Genomic DNA, 19038 nt, shown 5'->3' with positions numbered 1-19038 from the left:
AAAACAGAATAAAATAGTCTTTATTCTGTCAGTATTTCTAGATAACATGCAGTGCTCTATTACTCACTGAAACCTGTATACATAGATTACATTCATACAGTTCTAACAAGCTTCAGTATGACCACCTTTATTCTTCAACACAGCTTGAACTCTGTTAGACAAGCTTTCATATCTTTTCTTTAAGTAGTAGGAATGGTTCATAGAATAGAATAGTTCAGGAATAGTTCTCTGGGCTTCTTGAAGGACAATCAATGCTCTTCTTTTGATGTTGGCTGCCTTTTGTTACAATTTCTGTCAACATGATCCCACACTGCTTCAAGGACTGGGCTCTGGGGAGGCCAATCCGTGATCCCAGTTTTCCACTGTGTGTTTTTCTATTGTATTAGGTTTTCCTGGATTTAATTTCCAGTTTCAGATGCTGTTCATCCACTGTATATAGTTTTTTTAGGCCCACCACTTCTTTTATCCTCCACTTGTCTGGTTTTCTTTCTTTTTTTGAGGGCACACAGTAGACCATGCTGAGATACTCTAAGAGTTCAGCAGATAGCTCATGGAAATCATCTTGACACTGTAAAAATATAATCAAAGGCTGTTATATCTGGCATTCTTCTAACTTAAAACTGGGTACAAATTATATGGACTAATCTTGTCTCAAATGAATGAAGACGGATATGTTTATATCAGATTGCTAGTAGCAAAGTTTAACAAAAGATTGGAGATTTAAACTTGTTTCTTTAAGTTTTCTTAGACACAGGACAGATTTATGCCTTGAGTTAGTCGCCTTTTTATGATTGAATGATTCAGTCCAGGTATAACAATTGGACTGAAAATGAATTAAAAAGCAAAAGAAAAACTTAAAAAAAGTGATGGGTGTGTAATAGTATGATGGAACCAATTCCACGAAGCTCCCGGCGTGAAGTTTTTGTGCTGATGTTAATGTCACAGGAAGTTCTGGACCCCTGCAGGCAGGAGAGCATTGACAACCTTTATAGACTATGCACCTCAGCACTCAGTGGCATTGTTCTTAATGTTTACATGATCTGCCACTTCATGGCTGAGTAGCTGTGCTTCCTAAACAATAACACCACTTAGAGCTGATGGTAGAATACGACTGGTTGCAATGATGGCGTCCAATTACAGCACCATGCTCAAATTCAGTGAGCTCTTTAGACTGACCCATTCTTTCACAGAAGGTTGTAAAGGCAGCCTGCATGGCTGGGATGCTGGATTTTATATACCTGTTGTAATGAGACTGAAAACACCCAATACCTTTATGCACATAGTCTACAGCTTTGACACACTAACAAATTTTTAATACTCCATAATAATCCATTTTCTTAGACGCTCAATGAATTCACAGGGGTGCTGGAGCCTGTCGCAGCTGTCACAGGGTGCAATGTGGGATACACCCTGGAGAGGTTTGCCATCCATCATGGGGAAGTCTGAATTCTAAGGAATCCAGATCCAACAGGTCTCAAGCAGCCAGTCCTTAGAACTGCCAAAGTCCTAAAGAATATTTTAAAATTCACTGTCAGTTGTTGAATGGCCTAAGAAAGATTTCTAGAGTTGAAATCAAAGTATGTAGTTTTAATGTTATATTTTTAGGTTACAGTGCCAGTGATGGCATTTTTGTACAAATATTTATAAATGTTACCACCAAACACCATAATCATACTTAACTCTTCAAGGCACTTGGGATTTGTCACAGTTCAATACCAACCCTTCAGTAAATGTTACTGTTGTTGACATTTTTTGTCCTCTCACCTTCGTGCATGGTTGCATTGAAATCCCACACAGCACAAAAGGAAACGCCTTCCTCACGCTCCCCTCAACAATTCAGTGACTCACCTCCCGTTTATGAAGCCTGCATCGACGCTGATAGTACTACAGCTGAGTTTCACATATGAAACTGTCCCCGTTTCCCTTCGGCTCGGCTGATCTGTGCATTTCATATGATTCAGAGCATCACGGATCATTAAGCATTTGCAACACGATCAGCGTTCCCACGTTCAAAATGGTGGAGGGGAGCTGTTTAGCGAGGAGCCGCTGGATCCTGATCAAGCCTCTATGCTAGGGATATGTTTTCGCTACAGACCACACTGCCTGTTACCATGACAACAAACAGAAATTTCTCTTCTCTCACACACACATTTAACCCGAGTGCTTTTCAACACTGCAACCATCCTCCCCTCTCTTCCTCTCTCTCCCCCGGAGTTGCTACCCACTTCTCTGCTCCCAGCATCTCCAGAGTTTGGGGAATACACTTCAATTGATCTCCTGCAGACGAGCGGAGCGAGACCGGTCACGTGACTAATTCAGATGTCAGCGACATCACTGCCTCGTTTCTTCTCGCTTTTCAGGCACGATCGTTTTGGGCGCAAACTACAGCGGAGCCTGTGCAACCTGAAGCAGAATGAATTGAGCTAACAAACACGGTGAAGCGACGAGGCGCTTAGTGTCGACCCGGCTGTGCGACCGGGTCAGGCCCACTCAGGAGATCCGCCTGGCCTCCAGTGAAAAATACAGTCCCAGTCACCTGTTTTGACCTCTTCCACCACATGAGTAGAGAAAACATTTTGTTGTTGTTGTCTCCACATAGAAATAGACTCTCCTCGGGCTTGGAGACAGCAGAGAGGATACTCTAACATGCTGTGAGAGGACAGTCCTACTGAGCACAGATCCCAGAGCAGCACTGGGCCTTTGACCTTTGACTTTCATAAACTTTTACATTTTAAAATGCTGGATAAAGAGAAACCAGACAGTGTCCCCTTTATTTTAGCGCCTTGAGCTGTGAAACACGTTTGGATTGACTTTACACGTAAAGCAGATTAACCACACTGCTCCTGACAACCTGAACTGTGTTTTCCTCTCACTTTGTATGCCGAATGACGTGAAACCTAACAAGCTGCTTAAGCATCTCGACTTCAAAGCAGCTGTTGGGCTGTGAGATAAATCCAATGGAAATCGCTGATGGTTTGATGTGTGTTGGTTGAGTGGGGTTGCACCGCTCGCCTGTCTTCCACCTCTGTTTTTCCTCCCAAACTCCCTGAAAATTGGTTACACCGTAGTTAGTCAGGATGTCTGCATTTGTGGACTTTATATTGATCTATAGGCTCACGGACACATACATCTGTCTAGATCTTTCTGTATCTATTTCTTGTTCTTAGACTATTTGCCTCAAAAAATGTACCTCTGTCACGCACAACTAAATACAGAAACGCTGTAAAATGCAACATTTATCCCTGACAACATTGAACATTGTCATTGAATGCCAAATTTAATAAATTGAGAGTGAAAGGACTATGCCAGGGGAGTAAGTGCAAGGTCAATGCCACTGGATCTAAGTGCAGAAGCTGGTAAATGTTCCCCTGGGGAGGTCACTGGCCTGAGTCACGCTGTATTTGTCTGGCAGAAGGCCGACTGGCATTTTCTGGATGTAAAAGAACAGTTTGTCCATAGCAGCAAGAACAATTGTTGCTGACAACTTTTCCGTCCTCAGCTACGGTGACGGCAGCGGCGTTTGTAAAGGAGCAAGCAGGTACCATTTGGGTGATTGGGTTTCAGGGGCCACAAGCATGAGGCAGGCAGGTGGTATTGGGTTTCTGTGCTGAGGGGAAATTGTGAACGCCAAATTCGCTGGCATGATCATATGAGAGCAACCTTCTGCCATGTGCTGATATATTGTTCCCTGTCAGGTGTCGTCTTACGGCTCTGAGAGATGGGTTCTCCTGGAAGAGAGACGTGTCGAGCGTGAAGCCCAAACAGTGCTGTGCCACCACTCTGACTCTGCAAGTTGTGTTCAGGAGGCTTCTGCTGTGTAACACAAATATACTGATGTGTGTGTGTGTGGTATACATATATATATATATATATATATAGATATAGATATCTATCTATATATATAGATATAGATATCTATCTATATATATAGATATAGATATCTATATATATATATAGATATAGATATATAGATATATATAGATATAGATATATAGATATATAGATATATAGATATATAGATATAGATATATAGATATCTATATCTATATATCTATATATCTATATATCTAGATCCTGAAGCGTAGACTGGTGAGGTCCCGTAGAGGTGGATTCAGTTGGGTGTTTTGCTCTCAGGTGATACGCCAGTGATGAACTGCTTCTGTGGTACTTGAATTCAGCGTTGCAAATTGTGCATCTTACTCTCGTTTTGTCCAACAAGCCATCAGGCAACTTTTTAAAGAGAAACTTTCCACCCAAAAGTCCGCCCTCGTCCATGCTTGCGTGTGTTAGCTAGTGTTAGCTAGATAGTAGCATGGTGTCACTTCTTCTTCTTCTTCTAATCATTTCTGTCAGGCCAAATGCCAGCATAGCACACTGTTGCCCCCTCCTCCAGAGGTGCTCATGAATTTAAAGGTCTTAGATTACAGGAAATTAATAAAAAAACAAAATCAGCGTTAAATTTTCTTAATGCATTAAACATTTCGCGTTGATCTTAACAATTAACGCGATAATTTTGACAGCACTAATATATATATATATATATATATATATATATATATATATATATATTAGGGGTGCAACGATATTCGTATCGATATTGAACCGTTCGATACAGTGCTTTCGGTTCGGTACGCATATGTATCGAACAATACAACATTTGTAATTTATTTTATCAATTTTGCTTCTGACGATGCTGTCTGTGTTGAGCGCTCAGTGAATCTGTGTTCGACTACTCCGCCTAGGCTGCACTGTCCAGCGCAGATCCACTGAGCGCTCAACACAGACAGCATAGTCAGAAGGAAGAGCGCAGGGCACCTCCCCCACCCTCATTCAGATCTGGCGTTTGGAATTATTTTGGTTTTCATGTGACGTATGGCCCTGAAGGTAAGCGAGTCATGGACTAAAGTAAAACAGTATGTTGGATGTGCCATGCAATGCTCAATTACATTGGTGGGAACTAGTGTGTTAGCGCAGTTAGCTCGTTAACGTGTTGGCCGTCTAGCCCCATGCACGGGGCGATCTGCGGTAGCTCGTTAACGGAGATTTGCCATGTTGTGGCGTTAAGGTCATTTCAACGAGATCAACCTGAAAGCACTAGTGGGAACACAACGAATATGACTGCACATTTACGCCGACATCATCCTAGTGCAAAGACAAGTGGAAGCAGACAAAAAAAAGCAAGCATGCTACTAACTTTAGCCGAGTCATTTAGACAGCTGTTAGCACATGATTCTCCTTATGCTGCTGAGAATATAGCCCAGAAGAAGCGGATAGTATAGCTTTTATTTTGGAAAGAGCCATTTCTCTGTAATAAACTCTCTTTTCCAAAGATGAGTGATTCCTCAATCAGATACAGGGCTTGCAATATCGCTAGCCCGACGTCCCGGAGCTAGCGATTTTTTTCAGTCGGGCTACCAAAATCTATCTCTGCCCTGCCCGTCGGGCTATTGTAGGAAAAATATATGTCAATGCTTTTGCATTCTTTCAGAAATGTAGCTGGGTAATTATGTCATTGGCATCGGTGAGCCACTGTCAATATGTGACATATTGAAATCGCGTTTGAATTTGCGCTTGTTTTTTTGCTTTCACTTTGCAATCGTGTGAACTGTGTATAGAGAGCGACAGCACTGATCTGTGAGTGATGATAATTTGTGCACCAATTCCTCTGACATCGTCTTATTAATCGTTAGCTTACTATGCAAACATGATAAGTGAAATCTCCCGCAGCAAGCTTAAACATGTGAGAGGTTGATCGCGCAGAGAATCGCTGAGCTTATGTGAGTGAGCGTGTAAAAGCATTTCAGTTCTGCTGAGCCAAATAAGACAGGTCAGGGTGAAGAAGTGACAGCCAAAGAAAAGCTTACCACAAAACGGAGAAGTTATGACAAATCAGACTATAAGGCAAAAAGAAAGTGCAGCTTTATGGTTTCATGGACAAAAGAATTTCTGTGGCTGCAATATGACGAGCTAAATAACCAGGGCTGCACATAAGTGGTCCGCAGGTGCGCATTCGCTGTCAAAATAAAAAACACGCACAAGGGTTAGGGTTAAATTTAAAAACTGTACTTTTGAGTTAAAATATATATTTATAATTTTAATAAATGACAAATTAAAAATGCATGAACATTTTTTTGTATCGAAAAAATATCGAACCGTGACACCAAAGTATCGAACCGAACCGAACCGTGAATTTTGTGTATCGTTGCACCCCTAATATATATATATATATATATATATATATATATATATATATATAAACCACCCAGCATGCCCCTGCGGGGGGTTTATCCTTCAAGCTCGGGTCCTCTACCAGAGGCCTGGGAGCTTGAGGGTCCTGCGCAGTATCTTAGCTGTTCCCAGGACTGCGCTCTTCTGGACAGAGATCTCCGATGTTATTCCCGGGATCTGCTGGAGCCACTCGCCTAGCTTGGGAGTCACCGCACCTAGTGCTCCGAGTGCTATATATATATATATAGGAGATAAGATGTACCACAACGTAAGGAGTGCTCTGACACGTTGATAAATATGTTTTTTTCCTTTCTCGCAGTCGATTAGATGAGATGATAAGGCTGTATGAAAAAATGTTCCTATTAAGTTTTGAACTGGACTGTCAGTATATATATATATATATATATATATATATATATATATATATATATATATATATATATATATATAAATATATATATATATATATATATAGATATAGATATATATATATAGATATAGATACATATAGATATATATATAGATATAGATATATATATATAGATATATAGATAGATACTGTATATATATATATATATATATATATATATATATATATATATATATATATATAAGGACATGCAATGTATTTTAGAATTTACTACAAGCTTCTGTGCACATTGCTTTAAAAATTGCCTTTTTAAATCGGGTAATTCTTTTGGATACACCTTTTATATAAATGTGACTGTGATAGCCTCATCTGGGATCTATCATGCTACATCTAGGACTGAATTCAAAGTCCTGTTTGTTACTCTTTATAAACTTAGGCATACCTTAAAGACCTCACAGCACCACATTATCCAAAAGCTAACTTGTTGTTGCCAAAGTTTTAGAAGGTAGAATGGGAGCCTTTTTCATGTGGATCCAGCTCCCAGTTTTGACTCTGGTGATAGACACCCTCATTGAGTTCAAAATGAGGCTTTAAGCATTGATTTTCCTATCGAGCTTAAAGTTACCACTGAAGCTGGTGACCCTGAACCATCCCTTTATTTATCCTGCTCGGGCAGGTGGAGGTAGGGGTATCTCCCATGATGCACAGAGTATTTCTCCTCCGCTCTCATGGGTTTCACCTCCCGTGCATTTATATGCTGCTATAAATGACTCAAAGTTACGACATACAGTCGTAACTTTGAGTCTTCTCTCCCCCACAGTTTGTACTTCGTCCTGTTTGTGGGCTCTCTTTGCTCTTCTTTTCTCTCATCTCTTTCCCCCCTCATTCCTCAGCTGGCTGTGGCAGATGGCTGCCCCTCACTGAGCCTCGTTCTGCTGGAGGTTTTCTCCCAGTTCAAGGGAGTTTTTTTTTTCCTTTTCTCCCGACTGCTGCCAAGTACTTGCACAAAGTGGATTGATTGTTTTCTGTCTTTACCTTACACCTTGAGATAACTTCTATTGTGCTATGAGTGCTACGCAAATAAAATGAATGGAACCAACTGTATAACTGTGCAGCAGTGAGCTTCCTTTGCAAGCTCTTTGTTCAAGAAAGAAAAAGTGAGCAAACACAGTGGATAAAACATTCTGCATCACCGCTTCTTCAGGTTCACTCACAGCAAGGAGGCAGCCATCTGAACGAGTTGGTCTGGATGTTTGTTAGTTGCATTGTGTGTGTGTGTGTGTGTGTGTGTGTGTGTGTGTGTGTGTGTGTGTGTGTGTGTGTGTGTGTGTGCAGGCACCCTCCTGTAGACCTTGTCTCGTTTTTTCGGGAACAGCTGTAAAGGGTGAGCTACTATATATATCCTCGACACTGGTCTAATTTTCCTCTCTTTGAGCTGAACCCACAGTCATACATCCACCTTTCAGGGTCGCTGTCATCCACAACAAATGACAAACTCTCTTAGCTCCTCAAACATTTGTAGGGCATTAAAAAAATTCAAAATAATGTCAAGCATTTGTTAAATTTTCCCCTGACAGGCACTGGAAACGAATAGTTTCCATCCCAGCGCAACCACTGCGAGGAGGCCGAGCACGTACCCGCCCGCAGCACGTCCATCAGCAGCTTGATGGATGAACTGGTGTTTGTCCAAGAGTCTAGTAATTGCACCACAACGGAGCCATTTGAAATATTTAAGCAGCGTTGAACACGAATGGCTCGGGCATCCAGTTTCAAAAGCAACCACCGTAAACGGCCACTGTGGGTGAAAATGTTCTGTCACTGTGATACCCGGCCCCTGCTGACAGAGCTGATTCTGACTGAGCCGCACGAGTGATGTCCCAGCAGTTCAGCCAACAGCAAACAAAACACTGTGAGAAAACAGGCAGGGAGGGAGATGTGCTGATGTTAGCAGATTAGCCAAAGTAGGCGATTGCATGACAATGTGTAGTTAAAAAAACAACAACAAAAGAACCCCCATAATGACAGGATAGTTTAAAGTTTGACGTAAATGGTTTCTGTTTCTAAGTGTTTAATATTCATGTCTTGCAGTGTTGTAATCTCGCTGCTTTTTGCTGCGGTGCTGAAGAAATGCTACCTAACCACAAAAAAATGAGCCCACTTCACTTCAGTCCATCTGGCTCACTTAGAATCACATATGGGAAGACAATGACATCTACAAAGCTCGAAAAAGTACCCACACCATCCCTGTTGCTCACGTACAAAGTCTTAAATGCATGTGTACCGATTACCTGATACGCACAGATCCCATTGCATGCCCACGTGGAGTTTTAAGACAAATTTCATGCTGCCAGCTTCCAGATCCACAAATGTGAGCTGCGTTCACCTGTAAAAGTGGAACACCTGGGCTTTAAAAGCAGGCATTTCGTCATATAATAGATAGAACAGCTCAACACCCCTCCACTAGGAAATACAGATTTAATAATTAAAAGCATTAAACTGTAGCCTGAAGGTTAATATATAGGTTAAATAAACTGTTATTACACCCATTTGTCATTAGGCTTAACATTAACATTAGCCTGCTATTATCAGAGAATGGTAATATTGTTATAATATTATACTTCTTTTCCCAAAATATACAGAGATTAGTTAGCATATATTCCCTCCAGAGGATCGACAGTGATACACAATTATGCTGTTCTGTCACCTGTGCACTGACGCCCAGATGGCCCAGTTTTGTGCAAATCTTAGCACTTCTGGATTATATCGTACGCATTTGCTTTTGAGGCATATTTCTCTCCATAATCACACAGCATAAGAAAACTGTAGCTGTATCGCACATCCACCGCAGTCCTCAAATTCACTCAGCTGCTTGCGAGGACGCAAATGCCTGAGTCAGTTGGAACGGACATTAAATGGTCCTTAACCTGCCAGCTCCCTGGTACAAAGTCCTATAATGTCTGATTGAGCCCATAGAGCGGGTAATTGTCTGGGCATTAGGTGCTGCCTCCTGCATCCAAGCTGAATCAAAAGAAAAAGAAAGAAAAAGTATTACTTGCACTCACAGACCATCTCCTGCTGTGTGAGAAAGGGCAAACACTCACAAGGCCCCAATCTGACTCTCTTCACACTGTCCTGGTTAAAGTACTTTTGAGGAAGATCAAGTCCATCACCATCCATGCCATCAGTTACAGGCTTGTACATCTGCTCTATGGGTGCACCAAAATGTATAGGATAGAAGACTGAAATACGCCTTGTTATATTTGTAAGTAATGAAGATTAAAGATTAGACTAGAGTAGCTATTCATACTGAGTATTTATAGAGGCAAGAAAACGCGTCAGCCTGCAAGCAAACATGCAGGATTTCTAAGATTACTGTAGACCCGCCTTCAGATGAGGTTTGTCTATGACAGCAAAATGATGAGCAGCATACTTCTGTTTTCTGGATTTTTATTGAATATATTATATTTTTCTTTAATCAACATTGCACATATTCCATTTCAATCACATCTCATATTGCTGTCTACAAAATGTTATGAATGTAGAAAATCCAGAATTTGGAAGGCTTACCCCCAAAAAAACTAATCAAAAAAAAAAAAATCATAAATAAAACAAAGAAGAAAACAAAACAGGACAATTAAGGTCAGAAAGTGACAAGCTCCAAAGATACAGAGAGAGAGAGTGAAGGAGAAAGAGAGGCGCACCCTCAGGAAAGGAATACAAACATACCTTGGATTAGGATGCATATTTCTCAAAACAAAGCATCATGCAGAATAAAAGCAAGGCTGGCCAAAACTCACATGGATATTTCTCAACACCTGAACTGTAGAAATATTTTACATATTCATGAATAACTACTGCCAGTTTCTCTGCACTGATCAATGATGATTATCCCTCCTTTGTAAACTCAACCCCCTAAACAAAAAACAGAATCGCCATCATTGTCATCATCACACTGCAGCAGCAGAGCAGCAAGCATGTAGAAACACCTCTCGTGGCTGCACGTAGACGGCGTTTCCACTGCGAGTGAGGCGATCGTGAGAATCATCGAGACTAATAGTAGATATGCTGGATTGTGACCGCCGTTACTTGTAGCTGACCAATCTGCACCAGCTTGCATAGACGCCTGATTATCCTGGTTTTGAACCCCGTCTCTGTCCTGTCAAATTCTCTCCTGGAGTAATGATCAGAAACAACTGTCACGTCGGTTTCACAGGTTAAGAGTTTCTGACCTAATTGCAAAGTGCTAAATTAGAAATGTTGTGCATAAAGAATGCCCGTTTGCTTGAAAGCGATACTCCCACATGCTCACTGTTTCTTGGCCTGTAAATGTGAAGGTTTGCTTTGGGGGGGAATTGTGCAGTGCCCCACATGCAGTCTGTTCATGACAAAATTATTGGCTACAGTAATTGGTCTGCATACTGTAGGTAAAAGGACACATACTAATTATCTTTCTGTGCTGGGCGCGTCCCGAAAAACAGCACGTTTCATCTTTATGACCATCTGCGGGCTTTTAAATCATACTTTGGATGCGAGGATTACGGCAGGCCCAGAGAAGCTAACGCTCCGTAATTAACCAAAACATGCAAATAGACGAAACACAATTAAACGAAGCAATCATCTTCACCACATTCAGTGCGCACGTGCAACTGGACAGAACGTGCTGGGAATATAGACAACGGCCGAATAAAGAAGCGGGCGCTTTGCATCAGAGTGCGTTTTCTGCATTTGCAGCACATTTACTGCCGGACCTGTCGATGACGGCAATTTTCCCATTTTTGGTTTTGTCTAAATGTTGCAAACGTGTTGCGGAATTGGTGGAAACGTTTAGTTTGTTTGCTTGTGTTTTGTCTAATTTCACGCGTTCGAATGCGTTTTACTGAGACATGACACACAGAGCATTTATCACAGAGCGAGGGGTGGAATTACACAATGTTCCAAAAAAATTGTCTTGTTTTCCATTAGGGCTGCAACTATTTAGTCATTCGTCATTTGTTAACTGGTGCAATTTCCCTCAGAATCCAGAAGAACTCAGATTCTCAGTCTGACATTTTGGGATATGATAAAAGCATCATGGCCTGAATTTGGATAAGCTAGAACCTGTTTTCCATCAACAACCGAAGAGATAAGTCCACACTTAATAAAAAAAAGTCATATGTCTCGTACTTTGATGAAAGATGGTTGAGCCCTGTAATCTCTGTCTAGAGAAACGCAGCAAGGATATCACTGGTTTGTGGTAGAGTTACATGTATGACCAGTTATAGTTGCTTCTGTATTAACTACTAAAAGTGCTTCCAATTCCAACGTAATACTCGTGGTCATGTGGTCATCCTCGCTGTAAACCCAGTAATCTGACCTTTGTGCTTACATTAGCTGTATTTCCAACAGACACAAACAAATTATGCAAAGCTTCTTTTGTTTTATTTGTCTCATATCTCAGACCGGTTTCTAAATATATGGATGCGGACAGGTAAACACTGCGTTCATTGAATTTGCAGCACGAAAACACTTCACAGCAAAAGCAAACTGCGTCACCGCTCAACAGTTCTGCAGCGCTCCTCACAGGGCACCTTGTTTATAAGGAGATTAAGACATAAAACGAGTTTCTGCTGTTATCTAATGCTGTGGATATTACAATAAACACTCGGGCTTTTATCCTCATAATAATGCAGCGCTTTTATTTATGTACAGTATGTGTCGGCGGGATGTAATATCCAAACCGAGCCACATGGAAGCATCTGCAGTGCTTTCCGGGTGCAATGTGAAGATATCAGGCTCAGTCGGTTTGTCCTTTCAAGATATCTGGAGACAAAAAGAGGGTTTTAAATTTGAATCAAATTCAGTGTATGAAGAGTAAATTCAGTCTTAAAGGCAAAACTGACATTTTTGTTTCACTGAGCAGGGTCTTGGTTTTCGGGTTGGTTTTTAATAACTGTGATGCTCTGTGAAATGCTCTGTCATTGTGGAGCCCAAATGTAGACTGAAACTGAAACCTGGAATAAATTCAAAGGCTGGCTGAACATGAGGATGTAATTTCAATGGTTTTGGATCAACGCTGAAAAACCATAAGAAACTTTTTTCTCAGCTAAATCTGAACCGTTTTGTTTGTCTTGGCTTTAGAAACCAATCGGTGATTTCTTTCAGTGAGTAAATCCTTTGTTATTGACTAAAGGAGGCATTCATCTTAAAACTTAATCTTGCTCGGTTGCACAGAGACGGAAGAGTCTCGCAGGTGTTTAGGCCTCAGAAATACGTGAGCTTCGACAGAAAAGCACTTTCTCACAATGTGGGCGCTTACGTAAGAGGTGTTATTAATCTAAAACTCAGTCCCAACAATTGTTTTCTTTTGTTTGAGTCTAGTTCTTTTCTTTGATGTGTTGAGTTCAAAACTGATCTGAGCGACTCTGGTCAGCAGTTGTGTGAGCTACTCTCTCTGGCATTCAGAAATGTTTTACATGTAGCGTTGGTGAGTTTTCTAGCTCCAAGGCAATTGTAATTAAAATGTTCTCCTCTCACCTTGTCCTGTGTGTTATCTAATGTCCCCACACAAACTGTTGGTAACCTCCCCAGCAGCTTTGTAAAATCTGCTCATTTGCCGCGCTGAATCACAACAAATTATCACTGCAGTTATTACCGCAGGTCACTTTAGCGTCCTTAGGAATGCCTAGCAGTGCAAAGTTTGCTCACGACAGGACCTGGATGATGAGGCTGGATAATCTGAGGACCTTTCTGTTTAGTGTACACGTCCATGATTTTCTGCTTCAAAGGCTGAAATTCCGCCTTGGTAATCTTCTGTCTTTGTATGTGACATTTTTCTTGGTTTCCTTCTGAGTATTTAGTTTAGAGCATATATAACTCAGTGCTGTGCATCAGTGCAGCTCGACACAATTGTCAAGTCTAACCAAATAAATTATTTTAATTCATAGATTGAGGAAATGGGTTACAGAGTGCCCAGATTTCCTCCAGCCTCCTTTGGTGCTTATTTGCTCTGCTTGATTGAATGCGGTGGCCTGCGGGATCAATTGGCAGGCTGATCATGTTCTTTTTCTGTCTACTAACCTGTGGGAATATTACTCTTTGGCTTTTGTGGTAACACCAAGCTGTAGCTAATTAATTTGTCCCTCATAAATATATCAGTGTCACACAGCTTCTGGTCATCACTGGCAGTTGGTGCGATAGTATCTGGGATAGCTGCGTCTCAGATATCTGAACACCCCGTGAGCTAATGTTCAGCTTCAAATGCTTGTGCTGGCCTCTCCTGACGCTCCCTGGGCCTCTCCGGGTTTGGAACATCTTGTGCTTCAGGCACATAATCTGACAAGATCAGTGTAATGAGATTACTTCTGAAAATATATTTTTGGACATCAGTCACAATTTTGATTTAATCTACCTGTGAAAGAAATAGCTCAACATTTTTGGGTAATAAGTTTTCCGTCCTTCTAGCTGGGGAAAGACAGACTGTCTGTACAGTTGATAAGTACCTAGGAGCCGGTTTTAGCTTAAACTCTGCGTATAATGAATTGTTGTTTTAATTATCAAAGAAAAATGTGATAGCTCCAAAGCTTTGTGCCTGTGTGCTAAATAGCCAAATCATTTGTTATATTGTTTCATAAACATTTTAATTTCATTCATTTAATTTCCCTTAATAATTTCTACATTTGTCAACATTTTTTTTCCAGTTTTACGTTAACGTGATTTTTAAAGAAACATGCAAATTGTAGCTAAAAGAAACAATGCGCCAACTGTAAAATCTGGGCTAACAGCAGTGTTTAAAACAACAACTTTAGCTGATAGATGATAGGAGGTGCTGATATGATTTTTGTCATTTAGTCCTCTGCTGTGCAAAAGTCAAGAAGAATATTGTTTTAAAGAATTTCCACCCTTCATGACACTACTGCTGAACATTTATCCAGCAAAAAATAACCAATTTACATCACAGAAAATCATGTTTCTGTCAATATGAGTCGACAATAACAATCGGCACACACTAACATTGGAAGTATATGTGATGCAGCATGCAAAAAGCCGGTCAAAGATACGGACCATGAATCCCAGCAACGACGCAATCAAGAACAACTGGACTTCACGAATATTTCAAATATTTATTGTAGCGTCACTGCTTGCAAATGCTTCTTAAAGCTATGCCCCCAAAATACAGTTTAACAGTTTGTGATGCATAAACTGCAAATAAACACCTCGTCCAGCCAACGTTTTAGCCATGACGCGAAACCCCCTGCTCAGCGCAGACACAACGCCCAAGGGTGTGACTTTCACATCGTTAGCCTACAGTGATCAATGGTTTCGCATGATGCTAGCACAGATTTGATCAGAAGTTAACAAATGTGCTACAACTGACTATTAATTTTCATTCTTACTATATTGCAATAACTCCAACGCACAGTCTGACATCTTCAAATTACAATCTCATCATAAAAGGTAGATAAATGAAACCAGTTTGCTGTCACATGCTGCATCACATATGTGTGTGTGTGCATCCTTAGCTACAATTGGATGTGTGATTGCTCCTTTTGGATCACCTTTTTCCCCTCCTTTCTTTCACACATTTGTTGTTATGCAACTTTTTAAAGTGACAGTCCCTAACCTCTGCTACTGTGCACTGGTGTTCTTGGTTAAACTGCTGGTATCCCTCCTCACAATGATAAAGTAAACTGACGAAAAAAACCCCACATCTTTTCTATAAAGAGTACCCCAAATAAACCACTGACATCTGTTTTTAAAATATTGTGGCTATAGGGTGATTTAAAAAAAAAAAAAGAAGAAGAAAAGAATTTGACACCAAGGAAATTTTTTAACATTCAGTAAACATCTTTCGTAAGGGTCACTATATTGAGGTAATTACAGATATGAATTTTCAGAAAAAGAGCACACATGAGAACTTGGAAGATAAGATGAAGGACACAAGCTTTCATGTGCCATTAAAGCAAATAGTGTATGTAAAGGGTGCTTTTTAAAGGAAAACAATGTCTTCATTAAAATATGTTTATATATGTATGTATGTGATATGATTTACTACTACTGGCATGTCAGTGGACATTTCTAATCCTTGTATTCACAGGCAACTTTGCAGATCTAAGAGCGGTAACAAATGCCAGCGCCCCTCTCACAAAGCTGCACAAATGACATCAGTAACCTCATGTCTCAATATGCCAAATAAATAGGTAAGTGGATTTTCAATGGGAGTTTTGTTAAAAAGACAAAAGAAGAAAAAGGAACAAATGAAATAAAGAAGTACACTGAAGAATGTTGGAGCAGCATTCGCAACAATATGAAGAAAGTGAAACGGACAAACTGAACACAGAGGATTATGGTGGATGGTCATAACAGTCAAAGAAAGTGAAAAGTCTCAAATTACTCTATCTGCGAAACACATCTTAGGACACACAAGTAGAAACGTCTGGTATTTACATTTTTTTTCCTATTCAGTGTGCATCTATGTCACAACATTTTCCAGAAGTCCACAACATACAGTAAATTCAGGGTTTCACCTTTGGTTAATGTAATTATCAAGGCTAGGTTTAAAAAAATATAGAACACACGTCCATGTTACTTTTGCATACAGGTAAATTCAAAGTGAAAACATATCAACAAAGCAGCTGGTCAGCTCTAAATTTGCATCGGAGAAAAGAAACGTAAGGTATTTCGTCTTTACGTCAATGATTCTCGAGCAGTGAGAGCCCGGCGAGTTTCGTCTGCTGTGATAGAAAGTGAGTGTGGCTGATATTTATGATGGGTGTTTATGTGCCTGACATCTTTGCTTTAGTGTAAGTGGATCTTAATGTAAGAGGATAATCTTCTGATGTATTTCAGTGTGTTGCATTGAGCCAGTCAATATATGTCTCGTATTTCTCTCCCAACCCTATACACTTTCCGGACGAGGATTTCCATGTGTTATGACACAATGTGTCGTAGATCGTTATTTAATTTTTTTTTTGCCAACAGATAAGCGAGCAACTCAGGCCAGCCTTGTGTGGTTGACAATATGAAACGAGATTTCTTTTTTTTTTTTAAAAAGTCATACTGCTGGCCGCACAGAAGCAGAGCAAACTCACCATTTAGTAACCTATGACACCTACGAAGCCGACCCAACTAAAACATGTCGACATTACGACCAAACATTATCTCTATCATATTAAAATATTCACATCTGTTCCTTACAAGACACTTTTTTCACATGTAAATAAAACATCTGTATTTTTGAACAAGTCTTCTTAGTTATCTTCACTTCATACATCTTTACATGTGTAGTAATTAAGGCAATCATTTTGGGCCGCGACTCACTCACACGCTAACTCCAGTCTCAGCCTTCGAGGGTTTGTTTACTGATACCATACAGCAGCTCTCTCCTCCAATTGTCCAAACGCCAAGTGTCATCCGGTTGTTGCTTTTCAGTGTCCGCTTGTGCTCAAGATGACCTGTCACAACGTTTTGCTTGTTCTCTGTGATTTCCAGAGATGCGGGCGGGGTGCAGGGATACTCCCTCTCCCTGTAACTGGCAGCGCTGCAACAAAGAGAGAAACAGGAAATCTATAATCATGCTTGACGAAACGGCACCCTCAAGATGGAGCAATTTGCCCAAACACCAAGCTGATATTGTGCATATTTTCCTTTCCCACCCAAAAGTTGGGCAAGATGCACTCACTACAGATAAACATCAGGGTCATTAAGCAGCAGCTCCTTCTGAAGCACTTTGGCAGGGGATACGTCTGAGCTTTGTATAAGACCACATGGGGGTTTAGTTACATAAATAAACCATTTGTTATACACCCCTTAACATGCTTACGTTCATTTATCCTTCAGTAGCTTAAGCACTTAAAACAGTTTACTCTGTCTGCCAGTATCATATTCATCCAATGACAGGGGGTTCTGATTTATTGAACTGATACAGTTTATTTACACTGAGTGAAATAACCAGTGGTTTTGTTTTTTGTTTTTTTAATGCTGCACCGTCCCATCAAACCGGGGAAGCCCTAATGTCACAGCACTAGACACACCCATTGTTGTTTGGGTGTACAACTTTTGATAACATCATCCTGCTGGAGAAGGAGACGCACAGATAAGTCCCATCCACACAAGCGCATGACTCGCCTCTGACTTTCAGTTACATACTGTAAACGTTACCTCGTCAATTCCTGCTGCTAGCAAAACAGGCAGGGCTCGCTCAAACAGGGCAAAGGTTATGTACGCTGAGAAGATGAAAAATCAAGCCTTTCATCAGCAAAACTGTGGCCAATCATAACACTTGTGCATGTCTGCGTGTATGTCCAAATGTCAAGGTTTAGGCTAAGCATTTTAAAAGTATGCAACTTGTGAAAGCTGTAGATAGTGTTATTGCTCCTGGGTGCCTCCTGGGTGAGGTATGGAAATGTCTCGCCGGGAGGAGGCCCCGGGGAAGATCCAGGACACGCCGGAGAGATTATATCTCTCGGCTGGCCTGAGAACGCCTTGCTAGGGTAAGGAGAGAGAGGTTTGGGCTTCTCTGCTTAGGCTGATGCCCCCGCGACCCGACCCCTGATGGATGGATGGATATTCTTGGTTGTCTCAACAAAAAGGTCTGTCTTCATCCAACAGATAAAACTGATTTCCTTTTATTATATTACTCTCGCTTCTCTTCTTGTCTGTGTGTGTGTGTGTGTATATATATATATATATATATATTATATGTGTGTGTGTGCGTGCGTGTGTGTGTGTGTATATATATATATATATATATATATATACATATGTGTGTGTTATATTATTTTTCTTAAATGCAGAATTTTATACAGGAAAGCTTAAATAAGACCACACCTGATATGTTGATTTTTTAAATAAAAATGTAGACATACTCATTGATAAAAATACATATAGTGTGAGTGTTACACAACCACTAAAATAATAATAATTTCAATAATACATATATATAAATAATATTAATAACACTTACATCTCATTAATTTAATTTTATGCTTTTTATTGCAATGAATAATTACCCAAAATGTAGTGTTTTACTAAGTTTTTTTTACATTATGCCACTAATGCTAGTTTTATTTTGTTGTTGTTGCCCATTACACTCAGCTCCATGTAGTTCAATGTAGTGCACTGTATTAGATATTCTGAAATAAAGGGAAAGCATCTCTTATTGAGAAAAAACAAGTAAAATGAAATATAACATTTTTATTTTAATATCAGAATCTGGTGTAAGTTGCTTCAGTTTCTTCCTTGGACCATTTGATGTACAGCAGTAAACATTCGCGCATCACTAGTGTGGGGGTTTCCAGTAGGGATAGGGCAGCGACAGCTCCTGTTTTTTCATCAATCAACAGTCATCTTTGGTTTCTGCTCAAGTATAACAACAGCTGCTCCAAAGTAGAGCTGATGTCAGTGTCATACCAGGTTATAAACGCAAAGCAGCAGCTTGGTTGTCAAAATTGTACGTTTAGTAA

General features: G+C 40.3%; 1 protein-coding gene across 1 annotated transcript in view; it reads right to left on the bottom strand.

Annotated features, from left to right (window-relative positions):
• Positions 1-10028: 10028 nt before the first annotated feature.
• kcna4 (potassium voltage-gated channel, shaker-related subfamily, member 4) overlaps positions 10029-19038 on the bottom strand; it is a 53994-nt gene continuing 44984 nt past the window's right edge. The window contains exon 2 of the mRNA XM_080305813.1: positions 10029-17114. The gene's annotated coding sequence lies outside the window, so the exon portion shown is untranslated. The remainder of the gene's footprint in view (positions 17115-19038) is intronic.

This window comes from Astatotilapia calliptera, chromosome 1, assembly GCF_964374335.1.
Source record: "Astatotilapia calliptera chromosome 1, fAstCal68.1, whole genome shotgun sequence".
NCBI classification, from domain to species: domain Eukaryota; kingdom Metazoa; phylum Chordata; class Actinopteri; order Cichliformes; family Cichlidae; genus Astatotilapia; species Astatotilapia calliptera.
This window is presented reverse-complemented; position numbering and strand designations above follow the sequence as displayed.